Here is a 10,769-nt window from a genome sequence, read left to right as displayed (position 1 = left end):
CCCCAGCCCTCCCCTCCCTGGTAACCAAAGATTTTTTTTCTGTGTGTGCTCTTTTCTTGAGTGTTTATAATAGTGCTCTCGTACAAGTATTTGTCCTTTCGTGATTGACTTACCTCACTCAGCATAATGCCCTCCAGATTCATCCATGTTGTGTTTCATGGATCCATCATTGTTCTTTATCATTTTGTAGTATTCCATTGTGTGTATGTACCGTAATTTGTTTATCTATTCATCTGTTGATAGGCACTTAGGTTGTTTCCAACTTTTTGCTATTGTGAATAATGCTTCAATGAACATGGTTGTGCATATGTCTATTCATGCGAAGGCTCTTATTTCTCTAGGGTATATTCCTAGGAGTTTAGTTGCTGGATCACATGGTATTTCTATCTCTAGCTTTCTTAAGGAGGTACCATATCATCTTCCAAAATGGGTGTACCATTTTACATTCCCACCAGCAGTGCATAAGAGTTCCAATCTCCTCACAACTACTCCAACATTTGTTATTTTCTGTTTTTTTGATTAGTGCCAGAAATGTCAGGGCAAGATGATAGCTCATTGTAGTTTTGATTTGCATTTCTCTAAAGGCTAATGATCCCGAGCATTTCCTCATATGTCTGTTAGCTGTCTGAATGCCTTCTTTGGTGAAGTGTCTGTTCATATCATTTGCCCATTTTTTAATCAGATTATTTGTCTTTTTGTTATTGAGATGTTGAAGTGTTCTATAGATTTTAGAGATCAGACCCTTGTCGGCTATGTCATAGTCAAAAATTTTCCCCCAGTCTGTGGGTTCTCTTTTTACTCTTTTGGTGAAGTCTTTTGATGAACCAAAACCCATTGCCGTCACATCTATTCCGACTCATAGTGACCCTATAGGACAGAGCAGAACTGCCCCATAGAGTTTCCAAGGAGCGCCTGGTGGATTAGAACTGTTGACCTCTTGGTTAGCAGCTGTAGCACTTAACCACTATGCCACCAGGGTTTCCCTTTTGATAAAAGTAAGTGTTTAATTTTTAGGTGCTCTGAGTTATCTAGTTTATCTTCTGGTGTTTGTGCATTGTTAGCTATGGTTTGTATTGTATTTATGCCATGTATTAGGGTCCCTAGCATTGTCCCTATTTTTTCTTCCATGATCCTTAACTTTTTAGGTTTTATATTTATGTCTTTGATCCATTTTGAGTTAGTATGTGTATGGTGTGAGGTATGGGTCCTGTGTCTTTTTTTTAGAAATGGACATCCAGTTTTGCCAGCACCATTTGTTAAAAAGACTATCTTCCCCCCATTTAATGGACTTTGGTCCTTTGTCAAAGATCAGCTAACCATAGGTGGATGGATTTAAGTCTGGCTTCTCGATTCTGTTCCATTGGTCTATGTGTCTGTAATTGCACCAGTACCAGGCTGTTTTGACTACCATGACTATATAATTGGTTCTGAGATCAGGTAGCGTGAGGCCTTCTACTATCTTTTTCTTCAATAATGCTTTACTTATCCAGGATCTCTTTTCTTTCCATATAAAGTTGGTGATTAGTTTTTCCATCTTGCTAAAGAATGCTGTTGGTATTTAGATCAGGATTGCATTATATCTGTAGATTGCTTTGGGTAGAATTGACATTTTCACACTGCTGAGTCTTTCTATCCGTGAGCATGATATGTTTTTCCATTTATGTAGGTCTCTTTTGGTTTCTTACAGTAGTGTTTTCTTTTACACCCCTGGTTAGATTTATTCCTAACATTTTTTTTTTAGGGGCTATTATAAATGGTATTGTTTTCCTGATTTCCTTTTCGAAGTTCTCTTTGTTGGTGTATGGGAATCCAACTGATTTTTGTATGTTGATCTTGTATCTTCCTACTCTGCTGAATCTTTCTATTGGTTTCAGTAGTTTTCTTATGGAATCTTTGGGGTTCTCTATGTATAAGATCATATCATCGGCAAATAGGAATAGCTTTACTTCTTTTCCAATTTGGATGCCCTTTATTTCTTTGTCTTGCCTTATTAGAGCATTCAGTCTTGAAACACTCTCCCTGAGGGCTGGGCCTCTCACCCAAGTTCTCTCATAAACTCTGAGGACCCTACTTCTCATCCCTGTTATCTCATACTGCCGTTTTTTTTTTAACCTCAGACAAACTCTCTGTAGCTTAGTTTTCTCATCTGTAACATGTGGACAATTATGAGGAACAGGTGAGTTGTAATGCTTGAAACAGGTGTGAAAGCACTGGGCAAAGCTAATAGCAGGCTCCACAAGCCACTGTTGCCACAGAATTAAACCTCATCAAGGGCGTGGTCCTTCAAAGACCAACTGGAAATCTTCCCCAGAGTGCAAAGCAAAACATCAAGTGTCAGATTATTGTAGTTATTACTACCAACAGACTGCAATGAATAGTCTAGAATGATTCTCTACCTGGGCTTCACATTAGAATCACCTGGGGAGCTTTTAAAACTCAAAATGCCCAAGTCTTATGCCAGACCAATTCCATCAGAATCTTCAGGGGTGGGACCAGGCCTGGTAATTTTTAAAGCTCTGCAGGTGATTCCAATATGTAGCCGAAGTCAAAACCCACTGGTCTAAGTGGAAAAACTTTATAAAAATGGGCTTCACTTGTGAGCTATAAAATTTTACAAGTTGTAAAATGGAGTTACCTTATGACACAGCAACTCCACTCTTAAGTATATACCAAAAGCAATTGGAAACTGGCTCTCAAACAAATACACATACATGCATGTGCAAAATAGCAAAAAAGGTGGAAATAACCTAAGTGCCCATCAACTGACGAATGGAATATTATTCCTCCATAAACCGGAATGAAGTACTGATACATGCTACAACATGGATGGACCTTGAAAACATTATGCTGAGTGAAAGACGCCAGACACAAAAGGTCACATATCCTATGATTCTATTTATATGGAATGTTGAGAATACGCAAATCCATAGAGACAGAAAGCTGATTAGCCTGGGGCTAGGGTGAAGGAGGAATGGGAAGTGACCGCTTAGTGGGTACAAGGTTTCCTTTGGAGATGATGAAAATGTCTTGGAACTAGATAGAGGTGATGGTTGCACAACATTGTAAATGTACTAGATGCCACTGAGTTGTACATTTTAAAATGGTTAATGGTTAATTTTTTGTTATGTAAATTTTACCTCAATAAAAGAAAATGTTACAAGGTGTCCCTGAATCTGGGCAAACACCAGAAATGGGTCTGTCCTTTTGTGTCCTGGAAGGGCACCCTGGCGCCCATGAGCTGCAAGAAGGCCACACTGGCCAGCCAAAAAACGATGTCTTAATGCAGACCAGATGAAGGGTTTCTCTTTCCTAGGTCCTCAGCTTTTCAAATATGTGTTTCTCCTCCCTTGAGGTTTGCTAGAAGAACATTACTCATGTTGTTTCCAACCACAGACTGAGTTTGGAGGGTTTCTTCATCCTCATTGTCTCAAAAGAACTTGTGCCTCATGAAACCAAAATAGCAAGGGAAAATATGGTCAATTTTCTGGTTTCAGCAAAATCTATTCAGCCACTTCAGCTCTAGAGGTCATTCCCCTCCCCATCCCGGCAACTGCTACCCCAGTTGCTCCTCAGGCCAAGACCCAATGCTGTTTTTTTGAAACATAACTGACTGGAAGAAATGGAAATGCAGTGGGAGAGACCATCCGGTGGCCTCTGACCTCCCAGTTAACCTAGAACTTGCTTCTCATGCCATGCAGGTAACTTTTGTGACAGGAAAGAAAGGATCATTGATTCACGTTGCAGCTTTGCTGGCTAATGGGAGTTGTGGGGAGCTGAAAAATCAACCTTGTCTCCAGAGGGGTGGTCTGCTGACACCACCCCAGGTCTTGTTGAAGTTAAGGGTGGAGAGCTGTCCCATCGAAGGAGTAAAACACAAGGCCCCAGAAAAGCCTTCTGGGCCTAAATATTCATAATTTCCCAAACTGGAAAAAATTTAAATATTTAACAGTAAACCAAAAAAAAAAAAACACTTGCCGTCAAGGCAATTCCTACTCATGGTGACCCCATCTATGTAGAACTGTGCTCCATAGAGTTTTCAAGGCTGTGATCTTCCCGAAGCAGATCACCAGGCCTTTCTTCCAAGGCGCCTCTGGGTGGGTTCAAACTGCCAACCTTTCAGTTAGTAGTAGAGCCCTTAACCATCCAGGGATTCCATCCAACAATCAAACCAAAATCCAAACCCATTGCCATCGAGCCGATTCCGACTCATGGCGACCCTGTAGGACAGAGTAGAACTGCCCATAGGGTTTTCTTGGCTGTAATCTTGACAGACTCATAGAAGTCGGAATCAACTTGATGGCAGTGGGTTTGGTTTTGGTTTTTTTAATCTTGACAGAAGCAGACTGCCATGTCTTTCTACTGCAGAGCAGCTGATGGGTTCAAACCACCAACCTTTCGGTCACCAGCCGAACACTTAACCACTGTACCACCAAGGCTCCTTACACAAGGGAATACTGCTCTGTAATAAAAATGTAGGAACTATTGATATACACAATAGCATTGACTAGTCTCACACATGCAAGATTCATCCATATTGCAAATATCGGTAGATCATTGCTTTTTATTCCTGAGTAGTATTCCATTGTACATAGGTACCTCAATTTGTTTATTCATTTACCTGTTCAGGGACACTTGGATTGCTTTCAGTTTTAGCCTATTATGAATAAAGCTTATATAATGATTTGTGTGCAAGGCTTTTTGTGGACATGTGTTTTAATTTCTCATTTCTCCATGGGAGAAACATGTGGCAATCTATTTCCAGAAAGTAGATTGCCACATCAAGTACAGACTTGAAAACCAAACACCTCGTGGGACTGAGTTACTGGGCTTGAGGGCTTAGGACTATAGTCTTGGGGGATATCTAGGTCAACTGCCATAACATAGTCCATAAAGACAATGCTCTATATCCTACTTTGGCGAGTAGAGTCTGGGGTCTTAAAAGCTTGTGAGTGGCCATCTAAGATACAACTATTGGTCTCTTCCCGTCCAGAGCAAAGAAGAGTGGAGAAAACAAAGACCCAAGGGAACAATTAGTCCAAAGGTCTAACAGATCACATGAACCACAGCCTCCACTAGCCCGAGACCAGAAGAACTAGATGGTGCCCAGCTACCACTACCTACCACTCTGACCAGGATCACAGTAGAAGGTCCTGGACAGAGTGGGAGAAAAATGTAGAACAAAATTCAAATTCATAAAGAAGACCGGACTTACTGGTCTGATAGAGACTGGTAGAATCCCAAAGACTATGGCCCTTAGACACCCTTCTAACTTGAAATTAAACCACTCCTAAAGATCACCTTTCAGCCAAACAATAGGCCTATAAAGTGAACAATAACACCAGTGAATAACATGCTTCCCAGAACAATCCTCCATAGAGACCAAAAGGGCAGAATTTGCCCAAAAGCAAACTTCAGAAGGCAAGAAGGAACAGGAAGGCTGAGTGAATGGAAACAGGGATCCCAGGAAGGAAGTGGGGAGAGTGCTGAAACATCGAGGGGATAGCAACCAATGTCATGAAACAAGACATGTGTAAACTGTTGAATGGCAAACTAATTTGCTCTATAAACTCTAAACCACAAAAAAATGTTCAACAACAACAACAAAAGATTACAGCCTTGGAAACCCTATGGGGCATTTCTACTCTGTCCTATAGGGTTGCTATGAGTTGCTATGGCTGCCTAATTTGGAGACCTAATAATACTGTGTGGATGAGTTTATCAGACTAACAGTTCTAATCTGGGCAACTTCACTCATTCAACAAACAAACCCTTCTTAAGCACCTAAGGTTGGTGGTTGGAACCCACCAGCTGCTCCTTGGGAGAAAAGATCTGGCAATCTGCCAGCTCCCTGTGCCTGTAAAGGTTACAGCCTAGGAAATGCTATGGGGCAGTTCTACTCTGTTACACTGGGTTGCTTTGAGTGGGAATCGACTGGACGTCACCTTACAACAACAGTGCATTACGCATTGCCATTGAGTCGATTCCAACTCCTAGAAACCCTATAGGATTTCCAAAGAGTGGCTGGTGGATTCCAGCTGCCGATTTGTTGGTTAGCAGCCGAGCTCTTAACCACTCCACCACCAGGTCTCCGCATTAGGTGCTAAACCCAAACCTACTGCCATCGTGTGGATTCCGACTCATGACAACCCCATAGGGTTTCCAAGGCTGTAAATTTCTACGGAAGCAAAGTGCACATCTTTCTCCAGTGGGGCCACTGGTGGTTTCAAATGGCCGATCTTTCGGTTAGCAGTGGATTACTTTGACCACTGCACCACCAGGGCTCCTTGCATTAAGTGTTAGCGACAGGAGAATGAATAAAATACAAAGGCTCACAGTTCAGAGCAAAAGAAATCCTGAAGGACCCTGTAAAGCATGTTGAGGAATTCAGATAGTATGCTGTGGACAGCAGGAAGACCCTAAGGGGCTTAATGTGGGGTGGGTGGGAGGTATTTGCACTTATCAGTACAAGAGGAGAGGCTCTTCCAGGAGACCCAGGTGTCCGCAGGATAATTTCTGCTTCGCTCTTGCCCTGAATTGACCCTGCTGTAAGCCACTCCTGATTCCATGGAGGCCTTATTTTTTAAGGCTCATTTTGTCATTTTTTCTAGCTGAGGATGTAGAGCACTCTCCCCCGCCTGCTTCTCAGGAACATGTTGTCCGCATTGCCTATGACTTGTAGTCAGGAGTAATATTGTCTGGGCTGCTAGAGTCTGTTTTAAATTAAAGCGCCAGGGGACTTGGAGACAGTCATTAATTTTAAGCGCATCTATTGTTAGCAAATGATGTCATCGCTAAACTCTCCAGCTTGTCACAAGAAGTCTGAATGTATTTCGGGTTTTTGTAGCAGGGACAGTTCCTGTTTTGCAGTATGCAGGCTGTGAATACTGTCTGCATTCTGTGATGAGCAGTTGGGCTTTGGTGCTTCTAGGCAGCACGTTTGAAATAATACTGGCTCTTGGAAGCAAACATTCTGTCCCAATGAGTAGCTCAAGCTTCATATCCTTTCTAAACCAAACACCAAACCCACTGCCGTCGAGTTGATTCTGACTCATAGCGACCCTATAGGACGGAGTAGAACTGCCCCATAGAGTTTCCAAGGAGCGCCTGGCAGATTCGAACTGCCGACCTCTTGGTTAGCAGCTGTAGCACTCAACCACTATGCCACCAGGGTTTCCATATCCTTTCTAGATAGGATAAATGGCAAGAAGCTGACCGTTTGTGATTATATAAATGTTAACCTCTGTCCTTTGGAGGCTCCCCAAGGTAAGAATCATGTCATATTTATCATAGTGTTCTCTGTGCCTTGTTCTATTTTTTTTTCTCATCTATTTATTGGGTTTCCCGTAAAAGAATGTAAGTTTCTCAAGGACAAAGGCCATGTGGTTTCATCCCTCACAATACCTCTTGGTGGAAACCCTGGTGGCACAGTGGTTAAGTGCTACAGCTTCTAACCAAAAGGTCAACAGTTTGAATCCACCAGACACTCCTTGGAAACCCTATGGAGCAGTTCTACTCTGTCCTATAGGGTTGCTATGAGTTAGAATCAACTCGACAGCCACGGGCTTTTTTTTTTTAATGCCTCTCAAGCATATTGAAGGTACACAGTGTATACCTGTAGCTTCATTGTAGATTCACTTTCTACTTTTTGAAAAGGGGGAATAAAGAATAAGAAAATTCTATTACTGCCATTTTGGAATTATCTATGTAGTAAAATTTTCTCTATTAGCAGTGCATACCAAGGTTTATTACACAGATAGTCACAGCCTCAAAATAATGAAATTCACCCGAGGGTCAGAAAAACAACTCCTTTGTGTAGAATCATTTACTGAGGAACTGAACAAAGGATTTTTCCTTGGGCTGTGTCAGTTAGATTTGCACAGCTGGAGCTGCAGAAGTGGGAAAAATAATTTGTGATGAATCTTCCTGTCATATTGAAAACCGTAGAACAACCATGACCACAAACTTTGAAAAAAAAAATTCTCAACATCCATAATCCTACAATTCCAACAGATTATTTTTCATTTTGTCTTTTCCCTTTAGGAAAATGGTTTCTCGGAGGGAATTTTTCTAAACTAAATGACCTTAAAATAATGTGATTAGAAAACCACTGTAGTTTTCGGTGATTATACCAATGCATTCATATCTGAAATTAGAACAAGAAAATCACCAAGAGGAATATTTAATATATGTGGCTCCTGAATTTCATTTTTAAAGGTCTGCACCACCTGAAAGGAGCCCTGATGGCACAGTGTTTAAGGGCTCAGCTGCTAACCGCAAGGTCAGTGGTTGGAAACCATCCGCAACTCCACAGGAGAAAAGCGGGGCTTGGAATCGGTTCATTTTGGTTCAAACCCCTGCTGAGAATTTGCATTTCCACCCTGATGTACTGAATCAGAATCTATCTTTTAACAAGATCCCCTGGTAATTCTTATTTAGAACTTGTTAGAAGTGCAAATTCTCAGCAGAGAGCTTGTTAGAGATGCAAATTCTCAGCAGGGGTTCGAACCGAAATGAACCAGTTCGAAGCCCTGGTGAAAAGACCTGGTGATCTGCTCCAGTAAAGACTGCAGCCTAGGAAACTCTATGGGGTGGTTCTACTCTGTCATATAGGGTCACTATGAGTCAGAATCAACTCATAACGGCACACAACAACATGCCATCTGCAGGTTTTCTCTCCCTCTTCACGTCCCTCCACCCCCACCCCCACCCCAGGATCACACTTTCAATGAAACCTAATCAGACAAACAAGTATTCAGGCTGAACTTTCACAGGAGCTATTTGAAGACCTCGCCTCCTTGGAAAGAAGCCCTGTGGTTTCCTGCATCTTCCAGCAGCTTCCCAACCCCTTCCCCCACTGGCCAGCTCTCAGAAGGAGCAGGCCTCAGAGGACTCACCGTGCAGAAGCAGGACCAGCATCCCTGTGGCCTCTCACACACCTGGTGGCTTAGAACCACCCAGCTGCAGGATCCCTACCTGAGGGAGAAAGCACTGGTCACCAGGTGCCCAGGAGGGGTCCCTTGAGAATGAGGACACTCAGGCTCCTCCCACACCTCCAAATTTCCTCCTAAATGCCCTGCCTTTCCTCCTTCTTCTTCACACTTGTTTCCCTGCAACGACCTTGACGTTGGGTTAAGAGAAACCAGTAACAACAGCCAAACAGAAAAAAAAAAAAGCTCCCCGCTAATTGGCAGCTTGGATCTATTTGGAGACCCTCCATCAGGCTAAAGCCCTGACAGTAACGCAAATGGAATCACTTCCAGTTCAGCAAGAAAATGGGCCGAGAGAAAACCTCTGGACAGAAACTATATTGATAAATAGTCCCCAAATGTTGCTTACCGTCCTGGGGGCCTGCCTGGTTCTGCTGCTCCTCCAAGGCAGCCCTCAGCTCCCCTAGCCCGTCCATCTCTCAAGCTTGGCAGTCATAGACAAAAAAGAATGTCCAACCACGAAGGAAATGGGGGCAGGGCCAGGGGGCAAAGAGGAATAGTTGCTTGTGCAGGTTTGAGAGCTTATTTTTCTTTTTCCAGGTTTAATGGCAGGAAAATCCTCTGTATCAGATGAGGATTAACAGAGATGAAAGAATGTGTCTGCCTTTCGAATCACCAAAGCCAGTGACAGATTTTGCTGACACACCAATCGGCTTTATCCAAAGGCCTCTGCCACGCTGGCCCTCCTCGCCCTCTCCATCTGCCTTGCCCCCTTCTCTTCTTAAACCCTCACCAGACCCTGCCCCCTGCCCTGACTCCATCCCACCCACCCCCAGCAAAATGAAGCCAGAAATTGACTTCCTGTCATTCAAATAGCATTATCAGCATGTTCCAACAAGGACATGTTATATAACTTGGAAAGGTGGGGAAGGAACAGGGCAGCTTAAAATAATTATGTTTTCCCAAAATGCAGGCTGCTGAGTTCCTTTCTTTGGACTGGTTGGTGGTGAAGGATCCAAACATGGACCGTGAAGAGTGCCCTTTCACTATGAAAAGGCTAGAGTTCCCGCTTTGGGGGATGAGGCTGGGATAGCCATGGCCTAAGGGCTCTGTGGACCATTTTCAGAATCAGGCTAAGGTTTCTCAGATCCATCAGGACTCAGTTTAGGGCCTTGCCACTCCAAGTATGGTCTGGTGACCGGCAACATTAGCATCACTGGGAAGCATGTTAGAAATGCAGAATCTCAGGTCCTGTCCCTGAATATGCATCTAAATTTTAACCAGATCCTGAGGGGATTCCTATGCCCCTTAAAGTTTGGGAAGCTATGCCTTAGGGGAGTTTTGAAGAGGCCACCCCCTCGTAGGTCCTGCTGCCAGGCAGCTGGTAGAGGGGGTCTGATCAAGGTTGTGGCATCAGGGGGTGTCTTAGGCTGGGTTCTCTACAGTAGCAAAACCAGTGAAGCATTTACATACATAGAGAGAGAGTGCGCAAGGAAATGGCTCACATAGTTGTAGAGGCTAGAAAGTCCCAAATCCATAGGTCAGGCTGGAGGCCTCTCCCAACTCAGGTGGCTACAAGGGCTGGTGAACCCAAGATCCAGACCTCAGAGGCTAATGAATCCCAAGATCGGCCAGTAAGCTGCTAGCTCAAGTCCCAAGAACTGGAAGTCAGATGAACAGGAGCCAGCTGCAGGATCCAGAGCAAGCAAAAGCGCACAAGCCTTACCAGAAAGTCCACCCATATTGGATGCAGGCCACACCCCCCAAGGAAACTCCCTTTCAACTGATTGGCTACTCACAGCAGATCCCATCATGGAGGTGACTGCATTCTATCAAATCTCA

At 43.4% G+C, this 10,769-nt stretch overlaps 1 protein-coding gene across 1 annotated transcript in view; it reads right to left on the bottom strand.

The window, feature by feature from the left end:
• NYX (nyctalopin) overlaps nt 1-10,769 on the bottom strand; it is a 53,861-nt gene that overhangs the window by 32,269 nt on the left and 10,823 nt on the right. Inside the window, exon 2 of the transcript XR_010319763.1 lies at nt 8,895-8,973. The gene's annotated coding sequence lies outside the window, so the exon portion shown is untranslated. The remainder of the gene's footprint in view (nt 1-8,894; nt 8,974-10,769) is intronic.

Source organism: Loxodonta africana, chromosome X (assembly GCF_030014295.1).
Source record: "Loxodonta africana isolate mLoxAfr1 chromosome X, mLoxAfr1.hap2, whole genome shotgun sequence".
Classification (NCBI taxonomy): Eukaryota; Metazoa; Chordata; class Mammalia; order Proboscidea; family Elephantidae; genus Loxodonta; species Loxodonta africana.
The sequence above is the reverse complement of the archived record's forward strand: the minus strand, read 5'-3'. Positions and strand labels throughout refer to the sequence as shown.